Consider the following 9,022-nt stretch of genomic DNA (forward strand, 5'->3'; position numbering starts at 1 on the left):
AGCGATCAGAGGATAGATTAACAACAGCCGGTCCAGGGGTGAATCTTGGAGTGTAAGTAGGGCAATTCCTCGAAAATTCATATCTTAGGTTTTCCAATTTCTTAATAAGTCGTTCCCTTGATAAGCGGAAATCATGACTAAACAAATTTCTTTCCAATCTAGTAACCTGGCTAAAATCAACAGAGGACAAATTTTGGAATACAAATTTTTCTAAGGGCTATCTTTCAGAGGAAATAGTATATCCTTTTTGTTTTTTGTCTTTAATGATGTGTGTTAATGTGTTTAATTGTAGTGTGCGAGCAAATTGCTCTTTTTTCCGGGTATTTAAGTGTAATCTTAATCTTAAAGACTTGGGAATAAGATTTTCAATTTTGCAAGATTCCAAGAATTTTTGCTGGTTAATGATATTAGCGTGTTTTTTTCCTAAATTAATAAAATAAAAGATATCATTGGTCAATTGCTCCCAATAAGCGAGACGAAAATAGCTACGAAGACCACACTGCCTTTCCATAGCAAACAACAAAAGTACGAAGAACAATAGGGAAATCTTTTTGCAAGACAGTGGAGGTAATTCGAATGAATATTCTGGCCCTATATCCAAGGGTAGTCCTCAGCAAGACAAAAATATATGAAAGATAAAAGACTCATAGTAGCATGCAACCAATAAAACCGAAAATTAAAAAATTTTTCAAAGCAGTCCTAGTATCCTTACTTCAGTGAAGTTCAACCAGGACTGATTCTTCCCTTTGTGCAGTCTGTCTGCAGCCCCTCAAATGCCCCTTTCCCCTTTGTACTTGAATGAGGTTAACAAATAAACGTTCAAATGGAGATAAGTCCATTTATTGAAATAGGGAAAACAGGTACAAAAGCCTGGATATTTTGACCACCTATATAGCGGTCGTCTGCTGATGTATATCAACTGATATATATCTATATATATATATATATATATATATATATATATATATATATATATATATATATATATATATAGCTCTGTTTTTGCTATTTGGAGGGATCAGAAGCTTTGTGAAGATGTAACATTAAGGCTCAAACATTGTGGTATTTAGTAATGTTACATTCGTGTAGGCTCTTTCACACCAGGCAAACAAGGTGTTGAGCAATAGTGTGGAAAAAGTACTTCCCCCTATCCAAATCAATTTAGACCCTTAGTTGGCAGCAGGAATAATGTTGACCTCCATTAATACCCTGCTTTTTTCAGAAAGAAGGGAAAATGTGGTTCCGGTCAAAGGGAAAGAAAGGAGAAGGGCCAAATGAGACTGGGTAATACCCACAGACCAAGTGATATTGCTATCTGAATTTTTTTGTGTGGAAAGATTACATAAACTGTTCATTAAAAGAGAATAAGTATATGCAAATAAAGTGACATGCTGTTAGAGAAGGGCTAGTCAAATATCAATTTATCACTCAATTATAAACACTTCACAACAAAATTAATGAGTGTAATTATATTGATTTCTTTCACACTGCTGTGTATCCAGTAAAAATCACAATAGCAATATCATATCCAAACCTGTTTCTACCAGCCTTTGGGTGGCATTGCACTATGTCAACTATAAGGCGCTATAAGATATGTCAGTAAAATATTTAAAATACATAAAATAGGTAAAATTCCAATTTTACGGGGGTCCGTAAAATTACGGTAAAATACACAATTTTGCCAATTACAACACTAGATTAATCCAATATTTCTCGTTTCTTTAGTTCTGCATTGGTTTCTCCAAGGATATATAATCACTCAAAAGGACCTCACCACATTGGAAAAATCTCTTAATGAGTAAACATCCTCCCCTTATCCCCTGAGTAGGAATCCTGGCGACAATCATAGTTTTAAGGATTTGCTTCTCTGAGGAGAGACCAAAAACTACATACAGCTTTGTTCACAATGTTTGAATCCAAATTATATGCAAAGAAACTTTCAAAGAAGGGGAGAAAACATTATAGGAAGAATAAAATTGATTTTACTGGGGTGTTTACTCATTCCCGTAAATACACCGTGACTCATTGGGGGGTGGGGCAAGTAATAGCCATAGGAATGAACAAGTTAAAACAAAAGGCAAACGAAAATCATTGAAAAAATGAACAAAAATATTCCACAAATCAATTACTGAAGTGAAAAAAATATAAAAATGAGTAGCGAAAAACAAAGGAGCGGTTTACAATAGGGTTCAGCAAGACAACAGAAACTGCTACTGTAGACTATGAGCTAGCAGGCTTTTTCTAAGAATGGGTTCTTATATGATTATTAAGATTTAATTTAGAAGAATATTCTCTCTTGCATATATCACACTTAAAAGGTTTCTCCCTAGTGTGTACTCTTTGGTGCCCAATCAAATTGCTTGAATGAGAAAAAGCTTTTTCACATACTTCACATTTATAGGGTTTCTCACCAGTATGTACTCTTTGATGCGTAATTTAAACTGTTTGACAGAGAAAAAGTTTTCTCACAGACATCGCATTTAAAGGGTTTTTCACCCGTGTGTACTCTTTTGTGCTTAATCAAACTGATTAACTCAGAAAAAGTTATCTCACATACATCACATATAAAGGGTTTGTCATCCGTGTGTATTTTTTGGTGCCTAATCAAACTGCCTGACTCAGAAAACGTTTTCTCACATACATCACATATAAAGGGTTTTTCACCCGTGTGTACTCTTTGGTGCCCAATCAAATTGCTTGAGTGAGCAAAAGTTTTTTCACATACTCCACATTTATAGGGTTTCTCACCAGTGTGTATTCTTTGATGGTAATTTAAACTGTTTGACCGAGAAAAAGTTTTCTCACATACATCACATTTAAATGGTTTCTCACAAGTGTGTACTCTTTGGTGCTGAATCAAACCACTTGACTAAGAAAAAGTTTTGTCACATACATCAAATTTAAAAGGTTTCTCCCCTGTATGCATTCTTTGATACCTTTTCAAATTACTCAAAGAAGAAAAGCTCCTGTCACATACATCACAAATATATTGCTTTATCCCTGTATATGTTTCTTTACATCTTTTCAATATTCTGGGTTTTCCACTACACAAGGAACTATTCAAATATATCCTATGATTGTCCAAGTTTTTGCTTCAGAATCCGATTCGAATGAATTTAAGCATACAATTGCAGAAGGATAATTTACTAGCTACAAAAATTGTCCCTCATAGATTTCAGAAAATTTTGCCCTATCCCTAATTTCCGTGAATAAGTTTCCCCAGCCCTAATATAGAAAGGTGCATACAGGTAACTGCAAAAGGATCTCAACTAATTATCACACTTATAAAAAACCAGTCATGATTGCGTCTCAGGTTTTAATCAAGGCTTTTTTATCATTGTTATTATCATTTGCTTAATTATAGTTATATACTTAATTTTAATTTAATGATCATATTTTATTTTATCTTAAAATTTATGATAACTCCTTGTATTTTATTTTTTTTTTTTTTTTTTTTTAGTCCCGATCACGTATTAGAACAACTTAATATAAAATTAATCTTTCGATTTATCCTGTATTTGAAACTATCATTTTTTTTCTGAGCCCCCAAAGTGCTATTTTAACCTCTAAGCTCAATATTATTTATCGTGTTTTTTTTATTTATTATTTATTATTTATCGTGTTAAATTATGTAACAGCTAGTGATGTACTTCCCTGTAGTTCAGCCTTCTCTGTCATATTCTTCACCCTCATGATTGGTTTTGGGCAAAAGAGTTTTCGTTGACCCACCCCATCAGAACTGTACACAGTAGAATGAATTACCTCTATAGTAAAAAATGTTTTATTACATTTAAATAAGGTGAAAACGATTCAATAATTAGACATCAGAGCAATTACAAATGATAGGTGAACATTCTGCAACTGTTACCTGTTTGGGATCTACACTGCCGACCACTTTCGAATGAAACAAAAATGAAAGAACGAAACTTGAAATTAGTTTCACTTCATAGAAAAATTAGAATTGGAAGAATAATATACAAACTCTTTATCAGCTTTAAAACTTGAAAGTAATACGGGATTAAAAAAAAAATTGGCAGGTTTTAAGGAATAATTTCCTTTTTTATTCCTCCGCCCTAGTTCAAATTATATTAAACTTTTATCATAATTTAACTTTGAAAACTAATTTTACACCAACGTTCCATAAACTAGGAAGGCCATTGTACGAATAAACTCATAGACAGCAGAAAATAATTATTTAGTTCTAAAAATGGGGATACAGGGAAAAGTGCCACCCCCCCCCTTTCACCGTGATTTCTGAGCAAACTTTGGTTCAGAGAGTGCTCAATTGATTGGAAACTGAAAGTTTTAGTTCACTTTTTAAGAGTCAAAAGAGATCAGAGGGTGGCCATCCCCCCCCCAAAAAAAAAAAATTGCCCAAATGCATCCAATAAAAATTTTGAGATAGCCATTTTGTTAAAAATAGTTAAAAGATCATATAAAAAAAACTTCAGTGTTGACCCCCTCCCACAAATGGCCTAGGGGAAGGCGTTGTAAGTAATGCCCTGGGGGTATATATGGCTCTTATGGAAGGGATGCTCGTATAAATTTCAGAGAGGGCTATTTGACTGGAAACTGAAGTTCTCGTTCACTTTTTAAGAGTTAAAAGATATCATAGGGCATCTACCCCCCCCTCCATGACCTTTTCCCTATGTTATGCCCTGGGGGCATATATGCTCATCCAAACTTCAGAGAGGGCTCATTTGATTGGCAATTCAAAGTTCTAGTTCAGTTTTTGAGAGTAAAAAGAGATTTGAGGGCACCAAGCCCCCCCCCCTTCGCCCCTTTTCTCAAATCCATTCAATAAAATTTTGAGATAGCCATTTGATTGGAAATTGAAATTTCTAGTTCACTTTTTAGAGTCAAAAGAGATCACAGGGCAACTAGTCCCCCTCCCTTCCAGGTCCTATAAAACTCTAGTGCCAACACAACCCTCCAGGGCCCAGGGGCAGGCATTGCAAGTTATACTGTGGAAGTATATATGGTTCTTATGGAAGGGATATTTTGTATAAACTTCAGAGTGGGCTCATTTGATTGGAAATTTAAAGTTCTGGTTCACTTTTTAAGAATCAAAAGAGATCAAAGGGCAACTAGCCTCCCTTCCCTCCGTGCCCTTTTTTCCTCAAACCCATCCAATAAGAACTGAAAGCTATTTTTTTTTTAAATTGTTCAAAGATCATATAACCAAAACTCTGGGGTCAACACAATCCATCCCTCAGGTCCCGGGGGCAGGCATTGTATGCTATGCCCTGGGGGCATATGTGGTTGTTATGGAAGGGATGCTTGTATAAACTTCAGAGAGGGCTCATTTGAATGAAAATTGAAAGTTCTAGTTCAGTTTTCAAGAGTCGAAAGAGACTGGAGGGCAACTAGCCCCCCTCCTACGCCTCCCTTCCCCTAGAGATTTCCAATCAAATTAGCCCCCTCCAAGTGTATGCGACGACCCCTTCCATATGAAGTGCCTCTGGGGAAAACAGAAAAATAAATGAATAATAATCAAACATTGGAGCAATACGGCCTTTACTTAAGGGTATGGGTTTATCTAGCTGCTCTCAAATCTTTTTTGACTCACAAAAACTGAACTAGAACTTTCAATTTCCTTTCACGGGACAAAGTTGAGAATTTGAGATATCTTATTGGCAACCAGCATACACACAGTGCTTTTGATTTAGTTATAAAGCAACATTTAGTTTTAAAGCATAATGAGCAAATTGCATAATTATGGAGGGTTGACATGCCCCATATCCCTAGCGACACAGTTACTGGACCGTGCAACTACGCTGAAGAAAATAGTTACATCAAAAATTTTTGATTGAATGTGTTTGGAAAATTAATGTGCTTTGGGAGAGGGCTTCTTGTCCTCCAATCAGTTTTGGCTCTTAAAAAGGGCACTAGAACTTCTAATTTCCAATTGGATAAGCTCCTTTACAAGTTTATATGTTATTGCCATCTGAACTAGCGCCGCACTGCCTATATTTTTGCTTATATGCTCTTTTGAAAACCTACCTACACATAGTTTTATCGTTCAGTTGAAAATCCCCCTAATCGCTCCCTAAAAGTTTCATCTTAATACCTTTGCTATCATTAGTTACAGCAATCACAGTAGTAACATTAACAGTATACACATAGTGCCTTCTGGCTAGGTCAAAACCCACAACAAATTACCCTGAAAGGTCCAACTTGGCTTTTCTTGAGATATTTTCGTGTCACCCTTTTGACAATGCTTGTAACCCTTTCGCCTTGCTACCAATAGCTTTAGTAGCAGTAGTAGTGGTAGAAAAATTAGTACTCATAGTTGTATCTTTAATAGAAGTGGTAATAGCATTTCCAATAAAAGCAGTATAAGTAAGAGTAGAAGCAGTAGAATTGGGATGCGAGTATTGTCTTTTGGTTAGTTCAGCATCCCCCACAACAAGTCCTCTAAGGTTCCACTTCACACACCAAACTGTTCTTAAGATATTGCTGAATTGCCCTTTTGGCAATCGGAATAGATACATAGATACTTTATTCAGTCGCTAGGCCATACACAAACATTACAATGATTATATAACACAACAGCCAGTTTACACTTAAATAAATGGTATAACTACTAACAACAAACAAAAACCTTAAACCCAATATTTACATCTTTTTAAACCCTCTTTTATAAATCCAGTCACTGCTATAATCGTCTCCCCGGATGAATACTTAAGGATCCAAGGAAAAACACTTCCTCATCACCTAAATACTTCAATCTCAAACCTGAAAGCCCCTGGCACACCGTCAAAAATTGGAGCAAATTTTCTTCCTCCGTACAACATAAAGAGCAAGTATAACATGATCTCGAGCCCTGAGCATTTCTTTCAAATACTTTTAATCTACTTTTTAAGGGCAAACCATTTGCTCGGACCTGGAACCACAGACACAAGTTTTCCGGTGGCAAATTCAGCTTAAAATAATATTCTAGTCCAAAAGAGTCTTTTATCTTAGAATACTGTCACAAGGTTTCAGATTTTCGAACCTGTTACATGCCAGAGTTGGATCTCTTGATCCTCCTTAACATGTTTTAGCTTCCGATAAATTTCCTCTGGATCGCCTGTTGGACCAAGACCTTCATTCCAAGCGTATGAAAGTCCGGCTTTATCAAGGAGGGCTTTAACATGGAACGGCCACGATCTTTTTCTACCTTGCTGCAATAATTCAAAATATGCGGCTTTCATAAGCCTCTCATCTGGTAGTTGGATAATTTTCAGCCAAAAATTTTATAACTTGTAGTCACCTTTCTTTATACAGCGAAAACAAACCTAGATCTCCCTTAAGTGCCTGTGTATGAGTTGTAGCATATATTCTAACCAATCTTTTATAATATTGTAATTGAACCATTTCTAATTGCAGGATCACCTCATATCTCCAAAGCTCCGCACCATAATGAATAGTAGGGCAAATTTTCGATTGAAATAAATAATTATGCATTTTAATATTTTTAATTTCATTGAAAGCTGAATTCCTTAAAACTGCTGAAGAAACCGCTTTGCCTCTACCCACCATTTCTTTCACATGATCCCTCCAATTTCCTTTATTATTTAATACAAACCCTAAATACTTAAAAGTTGTACTTTCTTTCAACTCAATACCCTTAAATAGAAATGTATCATTATTATTATTTGTCCCAAAAACTACAATTTTAGTCTTTTGTATATTTAATCTCATTTTCTTTTTTTTCCAAATAAACATCTAATATGTTCAACAATAGGCCCGTTTTTTATCACTAAGATCTTACATCTAATAACTTACATCTTTCGGCAAAGATTATCGTTTTTTAACTCATCTTTGTTCTAAGATCTTACAGCTCACTGATGTTAGCAAAAAGTGTGAAGACCGCCACTGTTCTGTCATATAGAACAATGAAGAGAGAACTTTGCATCATTGTTCTCAGACCGCTGATCAGAGCAGAATGATGAAAGACGTTTGCATAAAAACGAAAAAAGATGTAAGATCTTAGTTCAAAGTTTTCACTTTTAAGCGTTTTCTGACAAAAGATGCAAGATCTTGGCACATTGATGAGTGAAAAAACGCCCCTAATATTTGCAAATCTTCGGCCCTGCTAGCTATCAGCGCCACATCATCCGCAAATAACAACAGAGACAAAGCTAAATTTCCTAAACTCACTGTTGGTTCCCATTTTTCCTCAAAAAACTCAACAATATCATTGATATATAAACAAAATAGCCTCGGTGACACGGTGCTACTCTTTTTAACTCCTACATCGCAACTAAATAAATCCGAAAACCCTTCCCCTGCTACCTTAACCATTCCTCTTGTTAGCCTATACATATCACACACTAGTCGAACAAAAACACAGGGCAGTCCTATCCTCAACAATTCTACGCACAACAAAATCCTATCAACACTATCGAATGCTCTCTCAAAATCTACGAAAGCCAATACATTTCTCTTACCTCTACTATACTCTTCTATCAACGCCTTAAGTACAAATACCCTGTCAACTGTGCTATATCCTTCCCTGAATTCACCTTGTTCCTCACGAATTATTTGCTAGCCTATTATCAATCAATTTCTCTAGAATCTTACTTAAACATGGTACCAGAGCTATAGGCCTATAGCTGCAATGCAACCTCGGATCCCCTTTTTTAAATAAAGGTAAAATTAAAGACTTCTTCCATCCTGAAACCCAAATTCCTGTTGAAAGCACACTATTAAACGGCAGTATAAAAATTGGCATAAATAAACTTGAAAACTTTTTATATAAACGAGTTGGAATTCCATCAATTCCAGGAGCTGTTCCTCCATCCAATTTCCTTAACACATGTGCAACCTCCTCAATATCTACCTCCTCTGTTAACGAGTAATCTTCCTCCCTCATAGGGTAATCATATTCCTCCCAAATATTCCCAAATTCTTCATCAAAACACTTACTAAGATCTCCTTCTTCTTTACTTGCGAAATGTTCTGGCCAGCTATTTGGATCCGGGATCCCCTCTGGCGCTTTTCCTTGTCTTTGGTTTACTCTTTTCCAAAATTCCTT

The 9,022-nt window shown here is 35.6% G+C and overlaps 1 protein-coding gene across 1 annotated transcript in view; it reads right to left on the reverse strand.

Annotated features, from left to right (window-relative positions):
- The window catches only part of LOC148939532 (uncharacterized), a 53,981-nt gene extending 44,959 nt beyond the window's left edge, over positions 1-9,022 (reverse strand). Inside the window, exon 1 of the mRNA XM_089107199.1 lies at positions 8,914-9,022. The gene's annotated coding sequence lies outside the window, so the exon portion shown is untranslated. The remainder of the gene's footprint in view (positions 1-8,913) is intronic.

This window comes from Artemia sp. Qi Xiang Cuo, chromosome 21, assembly GCF_049724085.1.
Source record: "Artemia sp. Qi Xiang Cuo chromosome 21, ASM4972408v1, whole genome shotgun sequence".
Classification (NCBI taxonomy): Eukaryota; Metazoa; Arthropoda; class Branchiopoda; order Anostraca; family Artemiidae; genus Artemia; species Artemia sp. Qi Xiang Cuo.